Source organism: Prionailurus bengalensis, chromosome A1 (genome assembly GCF_016509475.1).
Source record: "Prionailurus bengalensis isolate Pbe53 chromosome A1, Fcat_Pben_1.1_paternal_pri, whole genome shotgun sequence".
Taxonomy (NCBI): domain Eukaryota; kingdom Metazoa; phylum Chordata; class Mammalia; order Carnivora; family Felidae; genus Prionailurus; species Prionailurus bengalensis.
The window spans coordinates 169,776,118-169,803,692 of NC_057343.1; the positions used below are offsets into that span (position 1 = coordinate 169,776,118).

The 27,575-nt window shown below is 38.4% G+C and overlaps 1 protein-coding gene across 2 annotated transcripts in view; it reads left to right on the forward strand.

Moving 5' to 3' along the window:
- Window positions 1-22,752: 22,752 nt before the first annotated feature.
- FER (FER tyrosine kinase) overlaps window positions 22,753-27,575 on the forward strand; it is a 437,406-nt gene continuing 432,583 nt past the window's right edge. For both annotated transcript variants that reach the window (XM_043595148.1, XM_043595157.1), the window contains exon 1: window positions 22,753-22,984. The gene's annotated coding sequence lies outside the window, so the exon portion shown is untranslated. The remainder of the gene's footprint in view (window positions 22,985-27,575) is intronic.

Sequence of the window (27,575 nt, forward strand, 5' to 3'; positions counted from 1 at the left end):
GTGGAGCGTGTTCTCAAATTTAGGTCTGTCTGATTTTTAAACCTATAAAGGGATTTTTATGTCAGCTGTGTTCTTTTTTACTTTAAAAGAAATGATCTTCCTTACTGTTTCATCATTTTGCACACATGCTCCTTTCCTCTCAAATTCACTCCTCTTCTGAATCAATAGACCTAACTGGCGAGGCAGGATGTTGAGTAAGTGATTCTTGCATTAGATCACCTGGATTCAAATCACAGTGCCTCTAATAACAGCTGTGAGACCATGAATCATGTATTTAACCTCTTTGCTTTTTTTTCACATCTGATAATATTAGTGCTACCCCACAGGGTTTTAAATAATACTTAAGTGAGAGTGTGTATAAAAACAGTTGGTGAGTATCTGAGCATATAAGTACTCAGTTTATATTATTTTTCCTAGAACCCAATAGTGAATGTGACAGCATTCTCTAACAAGAGCCTAAGAAGCCTCAGAGGCATAGCTGGCATTTGCTGTAGGAAAAAGAAGTAAAACATTTACCTCTATCTGCTTTTGGAACATGTGAGGGTTCACTCAGGGTTGGGAAGAGGAGATAAGTAGAAGTTTGTCAGGGACTAACTCCAATTTATAACTGCTATAGGAAAGGCAGTTTCTGTGTGTTGTATACGATTAGTGATGGACTGAGTACCTAAGAGTTCTTTCTAAATTTGAACACTCATTAACATCACCAAATACCCAGTAAAAGCTCAGGCTCACCCTCTAAAAAAAAGATTTATAGAGAATGCCTTTGTCATGTGGATCAAACCTGGCTTTAAAGGTTTCTGGTAGATCTTTTTTTAAATTTTTTTCAATGTTTATTTATTTTTGAAAGAGAGAGAGAGACAGAGCATGAGTGAGGGAGGGGCAGAGAGAGAGGGAGACACAGAACCTGAAGCAGGCTCCAGGCTCTGAGCTGTCAGCGCGACTCTGGGCTTGAACTCACAAACTATGAGATCATGACCGGAGTTACTTAACTGACTGAGCCACCCAGGTGCCCCACTGGTAGATTTTTCTTAACACACATAATATGGATGGTCATTATTGCTGCACTGTGGTTTGAATCTTAGTATGAACATCCAGATTCAGAAAACAAATACATATGGATGTGATTAGTCTAAGTTTATTTTAAAAAGGATTCACAAAAGGATTTCTCTAAATATGTTTTTTGTAACCTTTTTAGGCATTTGAATTTTACTGTGAATCAAGAGTGCTATTGAAATAACAGTAGCAAATGTTTAGTGAACTCTTACCATTCTAAGCTTTTTATACATATTACTGTATTTATTTTTAAGACCAAATAAATTAGAAGTTGTTTTGTGTTATTATCTTCATGTCACAGATTGGGAAACTGAAGTACACAGTTTAAATAATCTGAGTAAGATCATCCAGCTATGATTTCACCGGGGCCAATTGTCTCCACAGCCAGAGCTTTGACTCAACCTTTCTCCTCAGAAAAGTGTGCCTTATTGTACACAGCCATATCACATCATCTTCCAATTTTCCATACAATTTTACAGCACATGGACTCTCTGAAGTCCGATTGTAAACCCCGTGATAAAACCTATTACAGATAGTGATTATCTCTAATACACACACCCACACACACATTCCAAAAATACAACTTATAGACAGTCTTTTAGGAAAACTTTGTAATTAGAGAAAGGTTTTAATGTTCTGAAATGGAAAACACCCTACAGAATCCCCATATTATCAGTCCTCTTTTAGCGAACCATGAGCAGTCTTTTTGTAGCTGCTTGTATAGTATGTGGTAGTGATTAGCACCCATCCCTTCTTTGGAGAACTGCTTTGTCCCCATAAAGTGTGTGATTCCAGCAGAAGCTGCCATACACCAAGTTTCTAACATTGTCAGATTTTAGCTTGCATGTAGTATATTTCCTTTAATGACACCTTATTATCCTTTGACATTGCCTATTGCAAGCATCATGCTGCTACAGCTTTGATTTTGTTTATAGTACTTCTAAATATATCTATCACATTCACTTGTCTATTTTGTTTTTCTATTTTGTTTTATTTTCATTTGTGTCAAGTCTTAAAAGATTGTGTTTATTTTATATGAAAAATATTATTGGGCTCACATTATCGGTGTGAGTCAGTCCCTTGGCTTGTGTGTAAGTGCTAGGGCTGCCATAACCAAATACCACAGACTGGGTGCCTTAAACAGCAAGAATTTATCTTCTTACAGTTCTGGAGACTAGAAGTTCAAGATCAAGGTGTTGGCAGGTTTGATTTCTTCTGAGGCCTTCCTCTTTGGCTTGCAGATGGCTGCCTTCTTTCTGTGTCCTCACATGGTCTTTCCTCTGTGTGTATGCATCCCTGGTGTCTCTGTGTATGTCCAAATGACCTATTCTTATAAGGACTCCAAATCAAATTGGATTAGGGCTCACCCTAATGGCCTCATTTTAACTTAATCACCTGTTTAAAGGTCCTATCTCTTAATACAGCCATATTTTGAGGTACTGGGCTTCAACATGTACATATAGGGGAGACACAGGTTAACCCATAACAGCATAGCTTTTGGGTTTTTGCACATTGCAATACCAAGTTTATTTTCTTTCCAGAGCATGCCATGGGGCTTCTTTCTAAATATTGCTTAAGATAAATTACATATTAAATTTGTATATTGGACTCCAGGATTCCTGGTGATTATTTAGAACTCTGTGAATTTTCAGTGTACCCAAACAAGGTATCTGAATCTCCTTACATGCCAGTAGTTTGACAGTTTGAGAGATAGCTGAGTACAGATCTCTTTTCCTAAAGTTTTATTTTTTCTTTTAGAGATAGACTGTGATAAAGTTATTTATTTTTATTTTTAAGTTTTTAATGGGCTTTGTTTTTGGATGACTTGTTTTTTTTTTAATGTTTATTTATTTTGATAGAGAGAGAGAGAGAGCATGAGTGTGGGAAGGGCAGAGAGAGAGGGAGACACAGAATCTGAAGGAGGTTCCAGGCTCTGAGCTCCGAGCGTCAGCACAGAGCCCGACGCAGGCCTCGAACTCATGGACTGGGAGATCATGACCCGAGCCAAAGTTGGATGCTCAACCGACTAAGCCACCCAGGTGGATGACTGTTAAAAATTGTCCTTTAGACACAGGAGTGCTGATGCATAGGGGCACTTGTACCCCAATGTTTTTAGCAGTACTTTCAACAATAGCCAAATTATGGAAAGAGCCTAAATGTCCGTCAACTGATGAATGGATAAAGAAATTGTGGTTTATATACACAATGGAATACTACATGGCAATGAAAAAGAATGAAGTATGGCCTTTTGTAGCAACGTGGATAGAACTGGAGAGTGTTATGCTAAGTGAAATAAGTCATACAGGGAAAGGCAGATACCATATGTTTTCACTCTTATGTGGATCCTGAGGGGAGAAGACCATGGGGGAGGAGAAGGAAAAAAAAAGTTAGGGAGGGAGCCACACCATAAGAGACTCTTAAAAACTGAGAACAAACTGAGGGTTGATGGGGGGTGGGAGGGAGGGGAGAGTGGGTGATGGGCATTGAGGAGGGCACTTGTTGGGATGAGCACTGTGTGTTGTATGGAAACCAATTTGACAATAAATTTCATATTTAAAAAAATTGTCCTGTCCTTTATTGGAGATTATTTTATCACTACAGAAAGCTCCACAAATATAATACTTCTTTTGCTTCTAGACAGCAGAAATACTTTATGAGTACAGATTTATACAGCAGAAAACTGGGGACATGTTATGTAATAAATCATTGTTGGATTGAGTTGAATTATATTTGTAATTTTCTGTTAAAATTATGTTCAGTCATCTTAGAATCTATTATTTTACAATACTAATGTCATCTTAAAGATACTTCTTAATACATCCTGTGTTCTTTACCTGTTTTCCATCTTAATGTTACCATGGTAATCCAAACCAACCACCATCATTGTTCCCCGGACCACTTCAGCAGTTTCCTGGTTTCCCCTCTTGCTCTTCTACAATTCAGTCTCCATGTAGGAGCATAAATGATCTTTTTTCAAAAGAGTAAAACTGATCACTATCATCTTGCTTTGAACTCTTTGTTGGCTTCTCAGTGCAGTTAGAATAAAATGTAAAGTCTTGTTCCTATAAAGCTGTCCTCAATTTCCGGTTTATATACCTGCCTCCTTTCCCCTAAGTTCATTATGTTCCAGTCACACTGGTCCTCCTTCTGTTCCTGGGACATTTTAAATTGTTCCCATCTCACTCTGTGCTGACAGCTCAGAGCCTGGAGCCTGCTTCAGATTCTGTGTCTCCCTCCCTCTCTGGCCCTCCTCTGCTCACACTGTCTCTCCCTCTCCCTCTCTCTCTCTCTCTCTCTCTCAAAAATTCAACATTAAAAAAAAGATTTTTTTAATTGTTCCCATATCAGGGCCTTTATGTGGGCTATACTTTGTAATCATTGTTAATCATTGTCTAGAATATTCTATTTCCAGACCTTCCTATGGCTGCCTCCTTTTGTCTCTTCAAGTCTCACTTTAAGTGTCACCTTCTCAGACTCTTTATCTAATATTAGCAAGGACCATATCTGCACCTAGTAACACATTTGTCATATTACTATTTGTCATATTACTTTGTTTCATTTTCTGCATATTTTTAGCAGTATCTGAAAATGGTCTTACTTACTTAACTGCTTATTTATCCTTCCCCATTGAAATGGAAGGTTTCCTGCTGGTACACATTAGAAACTTAATAGAGTGCCACTTGGTAAAGTAATAAACATAAAATGCAATAATAGATTTCAAAGTATTTATTTAAAAATGAAACTTCCACAAAGCTATAGTAATTAAAACAGTATGGTACTGGCATAAAAATAGACACGTAGACCAATGGAACAGAATAGAGATCCCAGAAATAGGCCCCCATATATATGGTCAACTAATGTTTAACAAGACATCCAAGAACACTCATGGGGAAGGGATAGTTCTTCAACAAATGGTGTTGGGAAAACTGGAGAAACACATGCAGAACAGTGAAATTGGACCACTGTCTTACACCACTCACAAAAATTAACTCAAATGGATTAGACCTGATACTGTAAACTTCCTAGAAGAAAAGTTCCATAGAAGAAAACTTCCTAGAAGAAAACTTCCTAGAAGAAGCTCCTTGACATTGGTTTGGGGGATGATTTTTTTGGATGTGCCAATAAAAGCAAAAATCAACAAGTGGGACCATATCAAGCCAAAAAGATTCTGCACAGTAAAAGAAACAATTAAAAAGTGAAAAGGCAATGTACTGAATGGGAGAAAGTATTTGTAAATCACATATTGGATAAGGGGTTAACATCCAAAATATATAAGGAACTCATACAACTCAATAACAAAAAATTTGATTAAAAGATGGCAGAGGAACTAAATAGACATGTTTCCAAAGAAGACATTCAAATGGCCAACAGACACATGAAAAGATGCTTAATCATCAGGTAAATGCAAATCAAAACCACAATGATCACCTCATACCTGTTAGAATGTCTATAATCAAGGGGCACCTGGGTGGCTCACTTGGTTAAGCGGCCGACTTCGGCTCAGGTCATGATCTTGTGGTCCGTGAGTTCAAGCCCCGCGTCGGGCTCTGTGCTGACAGCTCAGAGCCTGGAGCCTGTTTCAGATTCTGTGTCTCCCTCTCTCTGACCCTCCCCCGTTCATGCTTTGTCTCTCTCTGTCTCAAAAATAAATAAAACGTTAAAAAATTTTTTTAAATAAAAAGAATGTCTATAATCAAGAAGACAAGATAACAAGTGTTGGAAGGATGTGGAGAAAAGGGAACCCTTGGACATTATTGGTGGGAATGTAAATTGGTTTGGCCACTATGGAAAACAGTATGCAGTACCCCTCAGTATAGAATGAAATTCCCCCTCTGCTCAAAAAGCAGGAAAAAATGCTTCCAAGTACTAAAATAAAGGTTTTTTTTTCCTTTCTTCTTCAGCCTCTCTCCCAATTTGTAATGGTGGTTTCATTTACTAAGTAAAGAGAATCTTTAATTTTAAATTATTAGCATGACTTTTATTGTTCATCTTTCTATTGTATAATGCCAATTTTAATGCAAATATAAGAACATTTAACCTGTATATGAAATCAGCAAAATTACAGAATTCATATTTTGTAGCTTGTATATGAATATCTGTCAAGCCATGTAACAAAGGACACTGTGGGAAAATGTCTGGCATCAGAGGGAGCGTGTGGAGAGCAACTTGGGAGGAACAAGTTTATTTTGTATTGAATGATTTTTAATGAATGCAATATTAATCCTTGCAGATGAGCAATAATCATTAAAGTCAATTAAAATGATAAGACCTTAAAAAAAAAAAAGTTTCATTCTTACCAGGATAATGAAAACCACACAAAACTAACTCAACTTTTTTATTTCACTTCTTGATATGTGCACATCTATCAACCCTCTCTAGCTTTCGCTGATAAGTAAGAAAGGACAAAAAGGGAAGTTAACTCTATGATGCTTATCTTTTCTTTCCTCCTGTGTCTTCATTTTAGTATGAGTAGTTGGCCAATACAGGAAGTGACACAGTAAGAAAGAATATAATAGCATTCTTCGGATGCTCAAGTTTCTTGGAATGCCACTGCCTTCTTTCTGCGTTTGCAGCAAGTTCTGATTTGAATGACAAGTATGGTCTCTGGGGATTGTCAGTGCCTCTGTTTACTCAGTCACAGACATAACACACTGAACCTTATACTCACTTCAAACTCATGCATTGAATTTGAATCTCTTGCATTGTGGTTCACTGGAACGCTGTACTCATGAGGTGCTGAGAATACTAATGAGAATAGAGTGGAAAGGAAAGGTGGTCATACATATTGTGCATATATTCTCTGTTTATTTCTATGCTCTTTTGTCCTTTTAGATTTCATTTACAAAATACAAATTCAAAGATAAAACTATCAAACGTTTCAAGATGATGGGATACATGGCTGGCTCAGTCACTGGAGCATTCGACTCTTGATCTCAGGGTTGTGAATTCGAGTCCCAAGTGAGTGTACAGATTATGTAAAAATAAATTCCTAAAAAAGAATTCAAGATGGTGATCAAGAACGGGGTCTTTCTGAGTATAGGGACCTATACAACAGCACTATACTTGTGTTAACCTCCCTGAATGTGTCCACCTTTCCTTTAATGTAATAGGGAAACTGTGTATATAGTAAACCTATTATCTTAAAATCTTTGAGGGAAACATCAAGGTTACATATTTTCTAGGGCCCCTGGAATACCACTGTCCAAGGTATTAATTTATTAAAAGCTTTTCAGTTGATCCTTAGTAAAAGGAGCTGCATTTAAATTTAGCAAATCAAGATTTTTGAAAAACAAGGCCAGAATAAATGGTCTCTGCAAAACCAAAGCTTTTGACTTTAAAAGCAAATAATAATGCAACAGTATGTTTGATAAGAGCTAAAACTGAGTGGGAGAGTTACTATTTCAACAAAATAAATGAAATATATGTTAGATTTTTTCCAGTTTTTAAAACCTTGTATAACTGTATATAGACAAATACACATTCAAGACATTATATGCAGTTAAAAATATATACCTATTCAGCCCTGCCTTCATTAGAAATAAACTCCCTAGAGCTAAGCTATAATGTGAACAATGGGGGATCTGTAAGGTGAGCCCGTCCATCCATGGCACTTATTATTTATTTCCTGTCATTCCATGGTAACATATTGCAATATGACAAACATCTGGCAAATAAATAGAGGGTTTTGGTTAAAAAGGGGACCAGAATATTAGTGTAAGTTTATTAGAGTATATTATTTTATAGGAAAGTAATAATGGCTGAGAAATATTCATTCATTCACTAGTGGTCCAGACATGAATTCTAGTTAATCATTGATGTTGTCATAGAGACGAAATTTGAGTTGAGCCTAAAATAATGGAAAGCATTTCTTTAAAAGTAGAGAGTTTTATACTGGCTACCTGTCCTTTGTCAGATGTGTGATTTGAAAGTATTTCCTCTGGCTTATCTTTTCATTTTCCTGCCAATATCTTTCACAGAGCAAAATTTTCTAATTTTTTTAATGGGTGCCTCAATGACTCAGTACTTAAATGTCCAAATCTTGATTTCGGCTCAGGTCATGATCTCATCATTCATGGGTTCAAGCCTCACCTCGGGCTTTGCACTGACAGCACAGACCTTGCTTGAGATTCTCTCTCCCTCTCTCTCTGCCTCTCCTTTGCTTGCATGCACACTCTCTCTCAAAAAATTTTTTAATAATTGTTTTGTTGTTGAATTATAATTAACATCCTATGTTATATTAGCTCCAAGTGTACAACATAGTGATTCAACAATTCTAGACATTAGTCAGAGCTCACCATGATAAGTTCAGTCACCATATGTAACCATATCATGTTATAATATTACTATTTCCTATACTGTACTTTTCACCTCATGACTTACTTATTTTATAACTAGAAATTTATACCTCTTAATCAACTTTATGTATTTCACCCATCCCCCCATCCATCTGTCCTCTGGCAACCACCAGTTTGTTCTCTGTATTTAAGAGTCTGGTGTTTTTTGTTTTTGTTTTGTTTTTGTCTTTTTTTTTTTCTGTATTTTAGATTCTACATATAAGTGAAAGCATATTTGTGTTTGTCTGACTTATTTCACTTAGCACAATACCCTCTTGGTCCATCCAGGTCATTACAAATGACAAAATCTCATTCTTTTTTATGGCTGAGTAATATTCTATACTATACATTCTAAATTTTTTAAATGTTTATTTAGTTTTGAGAGACAGAGACAGAATGTGAGTGAGGGAAGGGCAGAAAGAGAGGGAAACACAGAATCTGAAGCAGGCTCCAGGCTCGGAGCTGTCAGCACAGAATCCGACGCAGGGCTCAAACTCACGAACTGTGAGATCATGACCTGAGCCAAAGTCAGATGCTTAATTGACTGAGCCACCCAGATGCCTCCATATATCACATCTTCTTTATCCATTCATCTACAGGTGGACACTTTGTTGCTTCCATATCTTCGCTAGTATAAATAATGCTGCAATAAACATAGAAATGAATATATCTTTTTGAATTAGTGTTTTCACTTTCTTTGTGTAAATATGCAGCAATGGAATCATTGGATCATATGGTATTTCTATTTTTAATTTTTGAGGACCCTCCATACTGTTTTCCACAGTGGTTGCACCACTCTATATTCCTACCAACAATGCACAAGAGTTCCCTTTTCTTCACATCCTCACCAACAATTATTATTTCTTGTCTTTTTGATACTAGCTATTTTGATAGGTGTGAAGTGATATCTTCATTGTGGTTTTGATTTGCATTTGCCTGGTGATGAGGGATGTTGAGCATCCTTTCATGTGTCTGTTGGCCATCTGGGGTGTCTTCTTTGGAAAGATGTCTATTCATGTCCTCTTCCTTTTTTTTTTTTTTTAATTAAAAACTGTCATTCTTATTATTTACATTCCCACTTGTATTCCCTTTAGAATTCTCTTCCCTTGTTTTTTTCCCCCCTTTTTTCTCTTTGGTATTTTTAAAATTAATTTTTTAGTTTTAATTCCAGTATAGTTAACATATAGTGTTACATTAGTTTAAGGTGTACAATATATTGATTCAGTAATTCCATACATTGCTCAGTGCTCATCATAAGTGTACTCTTAATCCCTATCACCTATTTTACCCACCTCCCTACCCGCCTCCCCTCTGGTAACCACCAGTTTGTTCTCTATAGATAAGAGTCTATTTCTTGGTTTCTGAGTATTTGTGTTGTTGATGTTCAGATGTATGAGTTTTATATATCTTGGATATTAACCCCTTATTGGATATATCATTTGTATATATCTTCTCCCATTCACTGGGTTGCCTTTTTGTTCTGTTGATGGTTTCCTTTGCCATGCAAAGCTTTTTATTTTGGTGTAGTCCCAATAATTTATTTTTACTTTTGTTTCCCTTGCTTGAGGAGACATATTCATAAATATGTTGCTAAGGGTAATGTCCAAGAGACTACTATCTATGTTTTCTTTTAGGAGCTTTATGGTTTCAGGTCTCCCATTTAGGTCTTTAATCCACTTTGAGTTTGTTTTTGTGTATGGTGTAAGAAACTTGTCCAGTTTCATTCTTTTGCATGTAGCTGTCCAGCTTTCCCAACACCATTTCCCTCATTGTATGTTTTTGCCTCCTTTGTCAAAGATTAATTGACCATATAGATGTGGGCTTATTCCTCAGCTGTCTATTCTGTTTCATTGGCTTGTCTTTTCATTCTTCTGCCAGTATCTTTTATAAAGCTAAATTATCTAATTTTGATCAAGTCTAATTTACCAATTTTTTCTTTTATGTATTGTGTTTTTGATGTTATATCTAAGAAGTCATTCTTAAGTAAAGGTCACAAAGATTTTTTCTGTTTTATTCTAAAAGTTTTATTGTTTTAAATTTTGTATTTAGGTCTAAGATTTATTTTGAGTTAGTTTTTATATAGGGGGTGAAATATGGGTCAAAGACAAGCCACAGAAGATATTTGCATGTTAATGTTCAATTGTTCCAGGACTATTTGTTGAAAAGATTATTCTTTCTTCACTGAATTGCCTGTGCACCTTGCCAATAATCAATTGGCCGTATTTACATGAGTGTATTTCTGGACTGTTTATTTTGTTCAATTGATCTGTGTGTCTGTTTTCTCCAATACCCCACTGTCTTGATTACTGTAGCTTTGTAAGTCTTAAAATCAGGTCATAGGAATCTTTCAACTTTGTTCTTTCTGCTAAAAATAACAACCCAGCTTTAAAAACGGGCAAAAAGCTTCGGTCAGACACTTTACCAAAGAAGATTCATGGATTGGGGTGCCTCACTGGCTCAGTCAGTGGAATGTGTGACTCTCAATCTCAAGGTCATGAGTTCAAGCCCCATGTTGGGCATGGAGCCTACTTAAAAAAGAAAGAAAGAAAGAAAGAAAGAAAGAAAGAAAGAAAGAAAGAAAGAAAAGATATATGGATTGGTTTGGAAATAAACACATGAAAAGATGTTCAACATTATTAGTCATTAGGGAAATGTAAATTAAATATTGCTAGACATCTATCAGAATGATAAAACAAACCCATCACTCCAAGTAAGATGAAAATTTATGTTCACACAATAAAACCTGTATGTGAATGTTTATGGGTACCTTATTCATAATTGTCAAAAGCTGGAATAAAAATGTCTCTCAGCTGGGAAATGGATAAACAGTGAAATACTACACTGCAACAAAATGGAAGAAGCTACTAATACACACAATAACGAGTGAATCTCAAGTGCATTATGTTAAGTGAATGAAGTCAGAATCAAAAGGATATATACTATGTGATTATATTTATGACGTTTTTGAAAAGGTAAAACTATACAAATGAAGAATAGGTAAGGATTGTGTGGGGTAAGGGCTGACTACAAAGAGATAATGTAAGGAGATTGTGTGTGTGTGTGTGTGTGTGTGTGTGTGTGTGTGTATGTACATGTGTTCAGCACGCAGATTTGAAACTATTCCACATTTTGATAGTGGTGTTGGTTATATGGCTATGCATTAGTCAAAACTCATAGAACTGTACACCAAAAATAGTGCATTTTACTGTAATGTAAATTAAAAATAAACTACATGTAGAGGTATAAAGTATTCCATGCTGGAGGGGAAGTGGGAAGGGTAACAGTGAGGAGGAAGAAAAGTCTTATATAGTTAAATTGCTTGTAGATTTGTAAAGTGCCCTGAAGCCAAGTTCAGAAACTAAATTTGCCTCTAAGCCAAAGCTTGAATGTGAGAACATCAAAACAAAAACAATGGTTAGGTGGCTCAATCTATTGGCAGTGTGCACCATAGAACCCTAAGGAAGCAGAGAAAGAAACCAGTTAAGAACTGACAAGGGCTCCCCTATGGTAAAAATCTTATATATTAATAGAAATTTATAAATTGAAAATTCACTCATTTACTCCATCTAAATTAATCCTTGTAAGAACCAGTGAAGTTAGAAGTATTATCTGTGATTAACAGACCCCAAAATGGAGGGTCAGAAAGGTTATGGATATGCTAAAGTTCATACTATATAACTGTGAAGCTAAGACCTGAATCCTGGCCTTTTGATTCTTTCCAGTTCTCTTTATTCTCTCACATCATTTTATTCCTTTCCTTCCTTGCAGTTATCACAATATGTAGATGGTCTGTTAATTTATTTTCCTTGCTTAGTGTCTGGATCTCCCTCTGAACTCCAGGGGAGGAGCCCCGACCCTATAGCTCCCTGTTATATCCTCAGAATCTCTCACAGTGCTTGGCACATAATTGGTGTTCAACAAATTCATTGAATCAATAACCATTGGAGTTAGAAAGCAAAGATAGAGCATAATTATGTCTAGTATTATCCTTTTAAACGTGTGTGCTAGTGCTTTCAACAATAGCCAAATTATGGAAAGAGCCTAAATGTCCATCAACTGATGAATGGATAAAGAAGATGTGGTTTATATATATAGAATGGAATACTAAGTGGCAATAAGAAAGAATGAAACCATGCCATTTGCAGCAACGTGGATGGAACTGGAAGGTATTATGCTAAGCGAAATGTCAGGCAGAGAAAGACAGATATATGTTTTCACTCATATGTGGATCTTAACATATGACAACATATGAGAAACTTAATGGAAGACCATGCGGGAAGGAAAGGGGGAAAAATAGTTACAAAAAGAGAGGGACGGAGGCAAGCCATAAGAGACTCTTAAATACAGAGAACAAACTGAGGGTTGAGGGGGGTGGGTGAGAGAGTGGGGAAGTGGGGGAGAGGGGAAAGGGGATGAGGGGTGGGGGAGAGGGGAAAATGGATGATGGGCATTGAGGAGGGCACCTGTTGGGATGAGCACTGGGTGTTGTATGTAAGTGATGAATCACAGGAATCTACTCTGGAAGCCAAGAGCACACTGTATACACTGTATGTTAGCCAACTTGACAATAAATTATATTTGAAAAACAAGAAGAGAAATCCTTCTATAAATAACAATTGACTGCATACTTTCAAAAAAAAATGGTGTATCCTATGTGCAGTGATGGGGACAGATGCTCCTTGTTCTGTCCTTAAACCCAGTAGTTCTCAAATCTGGCTGTACAATAGATGACAGATCTGTACCTATTGATCTTTTTAATTATTGCTTCATTATTTAAAACAATTTTTATCAAAGCATACAAGGGAAATGACACCCTAAGATTTATAACAGAAAGGATCCCCTAGCCCTGTTACTTTTCAGGTCTCATCACCAGCCCCATAGTTGGACTCTCCTCTCAATACTGTTGTTTATCCTTCCTGTCATGAAACATGCTTACTGCACCTTTTATTGATTTTTCAGTATTAGGAATTATCTGCTGACTTCCTACTATGGAAAAAGTAGATTTAGCTCTCTCACATTACTTCCACTCAAGAGTTTCCCTCATCCTGTTCTTAAAATATTGGAATAACTACAATATTATAATATGGGACTAAATATTCAACATTTAGATTAGGATAATTATGTAATTTTTTTAAGGTTGAGCCGCATGTATACTATGATTACAGTTTTGAAAAATGAAGTTTTAATAAATTTTTTCCTGTAGGTAATAATTGCTTCGTTTTCCATTTACTTCATTTCTTAGATGCTTGCCCTTAAGTCATCCCCAAATTGTGTTACAATACTAATACATCTCTCTGTGTAGTGAAATACATTGATCTCACTTTTTTTTTTCCCCCCTCTTGGACACTTCAGTTCTGGAGAGTTTCGTTCTCTTGCCTCAGTCTGTACTGGCTGCTTTTTAGGCCTGTCATACAGTTGTAATGCTAGAAATTTTCCTCCTCATCATCCTGGGTATTCCCTTTTCGTTTCTCTGGTGTTGATTCATGTCTTCATCTTTTTCAAATCCCCTTTTTTGGTGGAAAACATACCTCCCTGAGAAAAGGTTTCATAGGAGTAAAGCTTTTTGTAATCTTGCATGTCGGAGAACACCTTTATTTTATCTTAGACTCGATTGATTGGTTGAGTTTGTAGGGAATTCTGGATTGTAAATGCTCTCCCTTTGGAGTTTAAAAATATTTCTCTATTTTCTTCTGGTTTACAGTATCATTATTGAAAAGTCCAATTTCATTCTTTGTTATCATGCCTAAACTTTTGTCTGCAATCTGTTATTCTATGTGAAGCATTCAGGGAATTTTCTTTATCTCTGCTGTTCTGCCGGTTCAGGATTAAATGCCTGTCTGTGAGTTGTCTTTATTCATTTTGCAAGGGCTCCCTAGAAGGATTTCAGTCTGGAAAAACACTTCTTTCACTTCTGGCCTTTCTTTAATAATTCCACCCCTTCGCCCATCCACCTCTTTTTTGTATGTTTGTTTTTGCTTTTTTTTTTTTGGAACTCCTAGAGGTTGGATGTTCAATCTGGATTGGGTTCTGGATAGTTTCCCATGAACATTTTTGTGGTAGACATCTTTGCTGTACGCATTTTTGCCACAGACTTTTTCACTGCATAACTAATTGGCCTTGGGGCATTTTTGCCATAAAAGATAAAATAAAGAAAAATAAAATAGGGACACTTAAAAAGGTCATAAGAAAACATGAAAATATTAATAAAATTAAGTATTAATGTCTTCACTTATTGTGAGGCATCAGTTTTCTAAATACTAAGATGCAATATTTTTAACTGAGCTTTGTATTACATTATGAAAGCCTTCTACACTATCGTTTGTTCTTGGCATATACTCACATGCTCCTTGATAGATGTTCTAAAGTTCTATGAAAAATGTGGAAAAGGGGCTCCTGGGTGGCTCAGTCGGTTAAGCGTCCACTTCGGCTCAGGTCATGATCTCACAGATCGTGGGTTCGAGCCCCTCATCGGGCTCTGCTGACAGCTCAGGGGCTGAAGACTGTTTCAGATTCTGTCTCCCTCTTTCTCTGCCCCTACCCCGCTTGCCCTCTGTCTCTCTCTCTCGAAAATAAATAAAAAGCATTAAAAATTTTTTAAAAGTGTGGAAGAAATGTAATGCTGTAATGCATTTATAACTGAGCTTTGTTACTATTGTAACTGATATGTTACCATTTTCTAGGATAGTATGTAATCTGGCTTTACACTTCACACTTGCAGCAAATTTTATCACCACATTTCCTATTAAGTAGATACATGTAGTTGTTATCATCCACTGTTTTAAGACCACCACGTCTACTGCATAGACTATTATGAGGGGGCTAGCTAAGATTTATATAATATGAAACATGGGAAATTTGTCACTAGAGAAACAAAGCCAAACTGGCAAGTAGCTTTGATACATTAATGTGGCAGAAGGCAGCTGATTAGTCAATGGAGAAATGAAACCAGACTGTCAGCCAGTTATTTTATCTTTTATGGCAAAATTACCTTACAGCTTATCAGTTATGAGAGAAAATGCTTGCGGCAGTGATGGCTACAGCAAGATGCTTATGGTGAAAATACTGGACACACCTGGATTGATCCTAAATTTTCTTTTCTTTCATGTTTTTCAACTGTTTGTCTGTTTGCTCTTCTTTTGAGACTTATTCACTTCTTCACTTTGAGATAAACTTCACTTTATCATCTGCTTCTGAATTTAAAAATTTGTTATTTTTTAATTTCCAAAAGATCATTTTTCTTTGAAAATTTATTTTATTATTTTTCAAAAATTTGTTTAAATTTATTTAATTATTTGAGAGAGAGAGAGCGAGAGCGCACTGGAGGGAGAGAGAGAGAGAATCCCAAGCAGGCTCCTCACTGCCAGCACACAGCCGGATGCAGGGCTTGAACTCATGAATCATGGGATCATGACCTGAGCCCAAACCAAGAGTTGAATGCTTAACTGACTGAGTCACCCAGGCATTCCAAAAATTTCTTAAAAAAAAAAAATCACCCTGTTTTCAGTCATGGATCTTTTCTTTGTTTAAGAATATCACCAATAGTTCTGATTTTTTTTTTTTTTCTTTCTGCTATGGTTGCATTCAACTCCCTCCCCCTACCTCTGCAATTTTTTTTTTGTTTGTTTATTTGTATTGTTGTCTCATTTTCATAGCTGTGGGTTTCCTCAAAAGTGTGGTGATCCCAAGATGTCTATTCATATTTAAGAATGAGGGAAGCTGCCTGCATGGCTGGAACTTGTGGATTGGCAGACCTCATTTTGATGTGATTTGGCAGGTGATCACACTGTTGGAAACTTTCCCCCAAAACCACTGCTCCCCCCAATATCCATAAAAGTATTTTTCCTTAGGCAAGTAAGTTTCCTTAAAAAGGAATCCTCTAAAATTCTCTCTGAGGGATACAAATCTGGAAAGTGCCATTGTAGGAGCTAAGTGGGAGAGGAACTTTGATTGTTCAGTATGCAGTCTTTCACTTACTCCCTTCATCCCAATGTGCAGCAAGACACCTTAATCCTATACTCAGCCAGCTATCTCCATGTCTTCAAGACCAGAGCTTCTCCAGTTCACCCCCACCAGGAGTAAATCTTATTGTCTCTGGATTGGGCTAGGGCAGTGTGTCACTGGGCTAGGGTGACTAGTGTCACCAGCTAGGGCTGGTGGTTTGGGAAGTGAAATGAAGGTTTACCTACTCTCGATATAGATTATCAACCAATTCTGTTGTTTTCAGCCTCTCTTCTCACTTAATGTCTTCAGAGATCTCTCGTTCTTGGATTCCTGGTGATCTGGATCTGTATTCATGCTGGGCCAAGGAGTTTGGAGAATAAGCAGATATAAGTGCCTATATTCAGTCCACCATTATTGACCAGATTCACTGTTCTCATTCCAAACATTTTCTGAATTCCTCCCAGACCTTTCAAGCTGGAATCTTTGGGGGATAAATCTAGGAGTATGTATTTTTGAAAAGGTTCTCAGGTGATTCTGATGAAGCTAGTGCATGAACCCACATTTGGAAATCATTACTCCAGCACCCCCCAACTGGCACACACTTGATAGTTATCTCTGAAGTTCCAGTGACCTAAAAATAAGGGAATGAGAAAGAGGACAGGTAAATTCTGACATACAAAAAGGACAGATCTTGAGTGATCCAGGGACATTTGGGAGAAGGCATGTGTTGATTGTGACTGTTGCTGGTAGTATTTCTCGATGGTGAGCAGGTCGGGGAAGCAGGGGAAGCAATATCAGAGTGCTAGGAGGACAGCCAGTCTTTTGGCTAGGAGGGCTGGTTGTGAGATGTGTTAATGGATTTGATATCTATTTGGAGGACAGAATAGAAATTTTCCTCCTCCAACTCTACTTCACCTTCTTTTCTCCCCTCCTTTCCCTATTTTATTTTCCTTAAACACATTTGTAAAATAAAGGAAGTCACATAGCCATTTTGAAATTTTGAAATTTTGAAATTTGGAAAGCCAAAACAAACAAACAAACAAACAAACAAACAAACAAAAAAAAACAAAACAAAAGAAAAACCAAAAAAAACCCCAAAAAACAAAGTCCAAAAGAAAATCTCAGATAAATGTGACCGCTAGTGACAATATATATTCAAGAGAACAGTTTTCAGAATCAAAGAGATTTATATGTACTGAAAACAGTGCAGCATGTAAGACAGTTATGATTTCCATATTGGATGGATCATGATCTCCTCTTGAAGAGTGGTTCATGGGGCATCTGGGTAGCTCAGTCAGTTGAGCGTTTGTCTCTTGAATTCGGCTCAGGTCATAATATCATGGTTTGTGAGATGAAGCGCGGGGTGGAGTCTGCGCTGACAGCATGGAGCCTGCTTGGGATTCGCTCTCTCCTTTGCATGATTCCTCTCTGCCCCTCCCCCACTCATATGCATGTGTGTGCACTTGCGCTTTTTCAAAATCAATAAATAAACATTAAAAAAAGTGGTTTGGGGGCGCCTGGGTGGCTCCGTCGGTTAAGCGGCCGACTTCGGCTCAGGTCATGATCTCGCGGTCTGTGGGTTCGTGCCCCGCGTCGGGCTCTGTGCTGACAGCTCAGAGCCTGGAGCCTGCTTCGGATTCTGTGTCTCCCTCTCTCTCTGACCCTCTCCCATTCATGCTCTGTCTCTCCCTGTCTCAAAAATAAATAAACGTTAAAAAAAAATTAAAAAAAAAAGTGGTTTGTGCTGGTGGTTAAGAATGAATTGTCGGTTAGAAATAGCAGGGAGTCATAAAGCAAAGAAGCTGGCAAAAATGAAGAAAAGAAAAGAACCATCGATTAAGGAAAAGAGGGAGGTATATGTATGGCGACTGTTGAACAAAGATGGCACACGACCAAGGTTTCTCTTGAAGCCAATTATGAGAAACTGTTAAACAGGAAAATGGGACCCGTGAGAGGGGAGAGGGGAGGAGGGAGATGTGTGTTGGGGTGCTGGGTGGGTAATGGCGGAGAGATAGGATAAGGCAAGAACTTTTAAAATCATTTTTAATTGTCCGATGTTTGACATCGACATTATTGTATTCATTTGTCCAGGTAAGCAATGTTATTAGAACAGACCAAAATTGGTATTTGGTAAAGTAGAATATATACTGAAGACTTTTTAAAAAAGTTTTTTTAATGTTTATTTATTTTTGAGGGAGAGATAGAGACAGAGTGTGAGTGGGATAGGAGCAGAGAGACACAGAATCCGAAACAAGCTCCAGGGTTTGAGCTGTCAGCACAGAGGCCGACATGGGGCTTGAACTCATGAACCATGAGATCATGACCTGAGCCAAAGTCAGGCACTTAACTGACTAAGCCACCCAGGCACCCCTATGGTGAAGACTTTTTATAAATCTATAGCTAGGCAGTACTGTAGCATTTTTTTTTTTTAATTTTTTTTTCAACGTTTATTTTATTTTTGGGACAAAGAGAGACAGAGCATGAATGGGGGAGGAGCAGAGAGAGAGGGAGACACAGAATCGGAAACAGGCTCCAGGCTCCGAGCCATCAGCCCAGAGCCTGACGCGGGGCTCGAACTCACGGACCGCGAGATCGTGACCTGGCTGAAGTCGGACGCTTAACTGACTGCGCCACCCAGGCGCCCCAGTACTGTAGCATTTTAAAAGTCATGGTAGTACCTGGTGTAGATCTAAATTTTAATGATAGATTAGTGTCTTAAACCCTAATGCTAACAACTTCAGCTGAGATACATATCCCTCTAGACCCTATGGGGGTGGCTAATATTTTATAAAGCCTATGGGTCATGTAGACAGGAAGTTAGTTTCCTTCATTCTTCCATACTTTTTCCTGCATTTACAAGATGTAAGAAAAGTTGCACAGTATTTTTGAAATCAGATGAAATCAAGTCTTTATTAAATTTGTGGCAAAGCAAAGTGACAATTAAAACAGATGGAAAATTTAACTGGATTTTCTGTAATTGCTTTTTTCAGCTTCAAAAATGTAGCATAGGTTTTTGCTACAGTCATTTACTTCAAATACATTCACTCAAAACTGCATTTCTTAACACAATGCTGGGCATATGGCAAGCAGTTTTTTAAGTTTCTTGAGTGGATAGGTGAGAAACCAGAAAATTTTTGAAGAACTGGAAAGGTTCTTATGTTTTCAGAGATTTGAGTTTCTTATCATATACATATAAATACACACACACACACACACACACACACACACACACGTGAACCAAACAGTTCTAATTCACCATTAGACTCTTATTTGAAGCTACTTTTTGCAAATATGTAACACAAATTCACCAGACACATCTTTCCTGGTTTAGATTCCCTTTGTATAAAGGTAGAAAAATCCTCAGGTTCTTGGAAAAGATATGCTCTGGCAAAATAATGCCCAAAGTTGTATTTTAGCTTTATCTAACCATTTAATTCATAAACATTCATGGATTTCATTCATATTGACATGATATAACATTTAATATTAACAGGAAATTAATTTCTATTTTAAGAGGTTTATTCACATATGCTTAATTTATGCTATTAGCAATTGCTACAAAATATATACCAAACATTTAGCTTATCATTTCTGATTCTATTAAGATGTTTTTGTAGTTCAATAATTAGGTATCACTTAATCTGAGATAATTTTTGAGAACAAATTAATGACTAAAATATGATGACTTACTTAGCTTCATAGTCTCAATATTTTGGGTATAAATATTTATGGGGAAATAGAACTTAAAACAAAATCTTCTCCCAACCCAGAAATCCTCTCCTGTAAGATAGTGAAGGAATAAAACACAGAATTAAATCACAATGTGATGTGCATTACAGGCAATTAGGAAAGAGATTTTAAGGACAGAAAGAAATCTCATCCCTCAGCCAAGCAGATATAACCCATTACATATGTTTTCAAGATAAACAGTAACCAGTTCTCCAGTAAGAGGCCTTGATGGTACCATTTCCACAAATAATTCATCTTAATTTTGTTTGGTAATTGGGGTGACCATCTGTGTTAGCTAATTAGCTTTATCCAAAGGAAAAACAAACTTCTATCTTTATGACAGAAGGTAGTTTTGCAAGTTGGAGTGATTTGCCCATTGAAGTTAGGCTCTTAATCTCCCATGGAAAGTGAGTGTTATCTCCTTTTGCTTTTTATGGCAGTATAACTGACATATAATATTCTATTAGTTATAGGTGTACAACATAATGATTTGATATTTGTATATATTGCAAAATGATCGCCATTATATGTCTAGTTCACAGCTGAAACCATACAAGAAGAGCTTGGTTTCTTTTATTTGTGATGAGGACTCTTAAGATTTACTATCTTAACAACTTTAAAATATGTAATATAGTATTATTAACTATAGTCACCATGACATACGTTATATCTCCAAGGCATATCCATTTAACAACTGCAAGTCTGTGTGCTTTTTGACCCCTTCACCCATTTCAATCCCACCCATCCCAACCATCAATCTGTTCTTTGCATCTATGAGTTAGCTTTCTTTCTTTCTTTTTTCTTTTCTTTTTTTTTTTTAAGATTCCACATAAAGTGAGATCATAGGGTATTTGTCTTAATCTGCCTGACATTTCACGTTGCACATGCCATTAAGGTCCATCCTCAAAGTTGTCAAGATTTCATTATTTTTTATGACTGAATAGTATTTCTCACACACACACACACACACACACACACACACACACACTTTCTTTATCCATTTCTGGATGCTGTGTCTGTCTCTTGATGTTCACATTTCAAAGCATTATCTCCTAAGTATTTAAAGACATTCCTGGGAGGTAAAGCCAACAAAACTAGCTGAGAGAGACCTAACTAGTTTTAGAAAGGATGTAGATACACTTCAAAGAAGTAAGAATGTTCTCAACAATTACAAGGTTTCTTTTTTCTTTTTATTTTTTTTAAATGTTTATTTATTTTTGAGACAGAGACAGAGCATGAACAGGGGAGGGCCAGAGAGAGAGGAAGACACAGAATCTGAAGCAGGGTCCAGGCTCTGAGCTGCCAGCACAGAGCCTGACGTGGGGCTCGAGCCCAGGAACCTTGAGATCATGACCTGAGCCGAAGTCGGATGCTTAACCGACTGAGCCACCCAGGCGCCCCAATTACAAGGTTTCTATGGCAAATGTTCTGGGAAAGGGAAATCTCTTCCCACATCTTTAAGAGGAAGAATTAAGCCTCTTATTTAAATTTTTTATTTGTCTTTACAGCATGTTTTGCTTTCTTTGAACCAGCAGACAAGAAAAGTCCAATGTTAAGATTTGTTTCGCTATGTGTAGGGCTGTTCACTATAATTAAACAAATAACCCTGTTGAAAAAAATATTCACCATTCTTTTTTGCCTCCCACGTAATTCAAAAGTTTTAGAGGGGGAAGGTGGAGATGGGGTTGACGTTAATATGCTCCAGGCAAAGAATGTGGTTCAACCAATGTACAGGATACAATGCCTTAAAAAGTCGGCTACAGGAACACACCCTCGAATAGTGAGTGACTAATAACACCTATCATACTGTTACAGATCACCTAGTGATCTTTGTTTAGCTGACATTAGTCATTTTCCACTAAATTCTTTTGGTGAAGAACGCTTCTGAAACAACCGTTGCTGGAAGAGCAAACCAATTTGGGTCTCTGAACATTCCAGACTCTGGAAGAGATAAGGTCTTATTATTATAGGGGACCACTGCAGGTCCTGCTGTACGCTTAACAGTATCCATCACAATTCCAGCACTGAGTGCCTAACTTTTTTTTTAAGACAGTCTCAGGCACTGGGAATTAATGAGAAAGATTTCAGTTCCCGCTTTAGCTGAAATCCATTCCCAAAGTATCAATATTACAACTGATGCAACTAAAATGTACAGGAAAAGGTGACTGATTCTGAGAGCGAGAGGTGCACATTGAGGGGTACGAGATCCGCGGCCCCAAAGCAGCTTCTGTTCCTGGAGATTTCAACTCCCGGGATCGCCCAGCACCCCGCGGGCACACTTAACATTTTAATCACGCCTCCGCCCCCACCCTCCGAATTCCTTTCCGGCTAACGACCCGCCGGGTAGTCCCTTCCAGGCGGCCTCAGCTTATCACCCCCGGCCCGGCCACTTCCCGGTCGCGGCCAGGCGAGCCTCCCAAAGTTTCCTGTGACGCCGCCGTCCGCCTCCGGCCCCATCCCGCCCTCACTCCCACCCCCGCAGCCCTCGACTCCGGGTAGAGAGGAGCGGATCACAGGAACGAGGAGGGGAACGCGAACAGGAGGACCTCGGGACCCCACCCGAGCCGGGGACCAGGCCCAGAGGGCAGCAGCCAAAGCTCCACGCTTCCCTTGGCCGCGCCCGCAGCCCCGGGTCCGCGCGCGCCCACCCGGCCTGGACCCTGAAACCCACCCCTCGGGGTCCAGGGCCAATCGGCCGCGCCCCGCCTCCTGGGAGGTGGGGGAGGAGGGGGTTGGGGGCCGGGCGGCAGCGCCCGCCTTCGGCTCGTGCCCATTGGCTGGGGCCTCGAGGGTGCCCGAAGACCGGAGTGCCGTTTGATTGGCCGCAGAGGCTCGTGACAGCGGCGCCCATTGGCTGTGGTGGTCCCCGTGACGCGGGGTGGCGACTGGCTCCCGGGTCTGAGGGGCTCCTGCTTGTCAGGTTCTAGGTAGGTGAGTTTCGCGCCGCCGGCGGCTGGCGCTGTTGCCCGGGGCAACGCCGAGGGACGGGGGACTAGGAGGAGAGGCCTGCGGAGATAGGGGGCAACACCCCCTGCCCGCAGGGGGGCGCCTGGGACTCAGCCCTGGCCGGCGGCGGCTGCGCCGAAGGCTCTTCCTCCGCCCTCGGCCACCCCCACTCCCGCCCCAGGCTGCAGGGTCTCCCGCCCGTCCTCCACCCGCAGCGGAGCATTCCTGGTTGGGGCTCGGGCCGCGCTGCACCCCCCCGGGCCGGCGAGGCCGGCCCCTCCCACCAACCCGGGACTGGAGGCTGAGGGGGCGGGTGCCGGCGCGAAAGGGCTGAGGCGGGCTCAGCGGCCCCGCCCCATCGCCGGGGTCGGTGGGCTGCGGGGAGTGGGGCGGTGTTTGCGGGGCTGTGGGCACCACCCATCATGCCCGCACCCCCTTCTCTCCGAGCGCTCCTTTCCTGGCGCGGCCCTCCCGCTGGGGCGACCACCCCCAACCCCTAGGTGTTCCCTCAGTCCCATCCTGCCTCTGGGGCCCTGCAGTCCCCCTTGACCCGCGGAGCCCGTCCGCAGCCGGTCTTCTGTGCCTCAGCTTCCCCACCTCCCGCTTTATCTCCCACCTTCGATCACTGCTCCAGTCTTGACCAGAGGTGACCCCCTAGACATAGTCAAGAGTTAAATTGTTAAGTGTGAAGCTAATGCAGCCGGGGCAATTTCTGCTCTGTACTCTCTTTGCCATTTAGGGTTGAGGAGGTGTTTGGAGGCACCTCTCGGTCAGCCTCAGAGTCTTTAGTATCAACTTTCTGAAACGCTAACTGGGTTGGTGTTGGTAGAGCCGGGCCGGTACGTCGTGCACAAATTGATTTAATTGTGAAGTTGTCGTTTTTTACTTTGTACATTTGTGATCTTGGTATTTAGTGCTGTGCAGTCCCAAGTCCAGTAATTTATTAAGGCTGGTAGCCTTTCATTTTCGTTTGCCTTATGGTTAAGAAAAAAAAGTCTTGATCTTTTTAATTTGTAAAAAGCTGCATATATTCATAATGGTCTTACTGTTACTTTGGAATAAACCGCTCTAAAGGTGCAGTAGTACCATTTTCCTTTCTCCAGGCATTTTAAGATAAAACAGTTTCTCCAGTGGAGTAGTCACCGTGTATGAAAGTGTTGAGGAAAAATTAATAAGAAAAAAACCCCAAAACTATTTTAGTGATTAAAGACTAGAAAACACTTTTTAACTTATGGAATGGGAATAGGATTTTAAAAAAAACTTGCAAAATGTAATTACTTAGCGAGTTTAGTGTAGTCTTGGTATACCTTTATGGTCTTGAGAAAGAAATATTCACGAAGAACCACACGTTTGTCAGAATGCAAAGGAAAGCTGAATGTAATCTTTTGGGATCCAGGAATCATTTTTGCTACTACTCTTGAACCAAGGGAACTATATATACTTCCAAAGGTGTTGTGAATGTATTCAGAGTATATGAACGTACTTGGAAACCTTTTCCCTCTTTTCTTCCCAGATAGACCTTTGGTCAAGATCTGTTTCCCTTCTGCACTGATGGTCAGCAGCATTTAATATATACCAAATAAAATTATTTAGGGTCCAGTTAATGCAGCTTCTGCACTACTTGAAAGGTTGATGTCAATAGTTTGGAAGTAAGAATTCACACTTTTGGTAGAGAAATCACTTTCATTTCATCTTCGAATTTTACAGGCTTATAACTCTGGTCTGTGAACATTTCAAGCTTATTTTCTCCTTTATTTTACTACGAAAAATTTCAAACAATGAAGTAATTAGCCGACCACCTACGCAGCAATAACTTTTCCAAGGTAGCTGTTAACATGGTATATACTAAGAAAAAGAACTGAAATGATCAAGTTTGAAAACCAGCATAAATATATATCATACCAAAATATTGTAAGGAACTCAGTTTCTTTTTGCAGATGGAAATAGTGTTTATAAAAACAATAGTAAGTTAATTTACATGACATTTACAAAGCAATCTTGTGAGTGACTAGGAAGTCATCATGTTTTGTAAATCAAGGCCCAGATGAGTAAGCTGCATTTTGGTAATAAAAAAAGAAATCAAATGAACTTGTACAAATACAAGTTTGTTTTAAAATTGGACTCCTGTATTAATAGTTTTGTACTTGATTTTTAAATGACCATCTTCTTTTGAAGACAGGTCCAAAGGACTATCACTTATTCAGTGTTTCAGTAACACAATAAATTGGATCAATCTTATGTATGTTGTTTTGGAATAAGTATATTTTTGCAATGGAAAAAGAAAGCCTACAAATGGGAACTTTTTAAAGAACTGTTTCATGGAAAATGAAGTAATTGTCTAGAAACATTTAAGTCAGTATTTTGATAGGATTCAAAAGTGTCTTGGGTGGTGTTTCATGGTGCTGCTAGCAGAATATTTGAAAACAGACCTTCAGTTTATAATAAAATAATAATAAATGGGTATAAGTTCACATATGTGTATGTTATATTTGGAATTTTTCCATATTTAGGAAATCCCTGCATTCTTCTTTGAGTATTTGAATCCTGCTTTTCAGTTTTAGTATACCCGAAGTGTGTTTTTCTTACTTAACCTCATTTATATAACTAATTTCTTAAATATTGAGATTAAGAGCTATGTCTCAGAATTTATAGATCTCAGATTGCCTTGTTATTATTTCTCCGTATTTCATTTGGCATGCTTATGTATGGTTAATTTACCACACACTGAGAGATTAAAGAGAACAGGCAGGTCATAGTTTTGGAACTTGAAAAAAATAAGATGTTTACCTATGTTAAAAAAAATTTTTTTTTAAACATTTATTCATTTTTGAGAGTGGGAGAGACAGAGCATGAGCAGGGGAGGGGCAGAGAGAGAGGGAGACACAGAATTGGAAGCAGGCTCCAGGCTCCGAGCTATCTGCACAGAATCCGACGCCCGGCTCGAACTCACGGAGTGCTAGATCATGACCTGAGCCAAAGTTGGACGCTCAACCAACTGAGCCACCCAGGCGCCCCAAAATGTTTACATATGTTTTAATTGAAGTTCCAGTTTTTTTTCTCTGCCTCCTTCCCTCTTTTCTTCTTTCGTTCCTATTTTTATTTTTATTATAAAAGTTAAATGCTTTAAAATCAATTAAAAAGACTATAGAAAAGAAAAGTCACCAATAATTCCATGGTGGTTGATACTTTGGAAAATAAATGAAACTTTTGTTTCTTCTATAAAGCCCTACCAATCATTGCAGTTCGATGGTCTCTATTGCAGTACATCTGTACCTGTACCTAATCTTACAGTTCTTGAACTTGCGACTTGGTTACCCTAAATTAGAAGAGTCCTCCAAGGTCTGGAAGAAAAATGGAAAAGAATAAATAGAGGACAGATTAGAGCAACAACAACAACAACAACAACAAAAACAAGAGAAGCAATTTCTCACTTTTTCTTATAAGTATAAATGTAATCTTAGTTACTCATGTGAAACTTAAGTATGGCTGACAAAATATGGGACCTCCCAAGTTTTTTCTTTGGAATTCAAAATATCTAGGTAAGAAGTTTACTTAGTGAGTTTCTACAAAAAGTTTCCAATTTCTCCATTTTGGAGGATATTACATATTTAACTCTGAAATATCATGGATGACATTATTTCTTAACTATTCATATATACTTATCAAGCTATGAAGTATATAGATTTAGTTTATATATCATCACTTACTAAAAACTTGATATTGTCTCCTCCTTTTGAAGGTTCTAATTAAAATGGTAAAATTTTTAATGTAGGGTTTTTTTTTGCCAGGGTGTAGTGAAAGAAGATTCATTTCTTTTGGAGGCAGATAGTCTGGATTTCAGTCACAAATCAGAATTTTCTTCTGTGGAGTCTTGGGCAAGTTATGTAATCTCTTTAAATCCTAGTTTCCTCATCTGTAGAATGAGGATAAGATTGCCTCACAAGGTTGTTATGAAGAAGAATACGACACTCTAGGTAAAATTCCTGAATTTAGGAAGTCCTCAACTTTCATATTCAGTTCATTACATGGTAGCTTTAATTTTATCTCTCCTAGTATTACTGTGTTTATTCTACCATCCTAAAAGTCCCCAAATTTAGACCTTGGATATTCAGTAACGTAAATTAAGTTTATATAAATTGAAAGACATTTATATTTGTACAAACGAAATAATTATCAATATCTCATATTAGCTGTTCTTTGTTCTTCAAATTACTGTGTTTCAGTAGGGGTAGTTGGAAATGCACTTTAAATGCTTTTTACCTCAAAATATGTCTAGTTTGTCTGAATTCCTGAATTATTTTTCTTTCACCTTGGATTATCATCTGTTGGTAGATGGTTTCCCCAAATTCCTTTCATTTTAACCACAAACATTTGCTTAAAAGTGCTACAGAAAAGCTAAGTGTTACTTTCTTAAATTTCTAACTAGTGTTCTTCCCTTCCTTAAACCGCATTTACTTAATATGTTTAAAACTTAAACTTTATTCTCCTGGTGCCTGGGTGGATCAGTCGGTTAAGTGTCCAACTTTGGCTTAGGTCATGACCTCACAGGTGGTGGGTTTGAGCCCCTCTTTG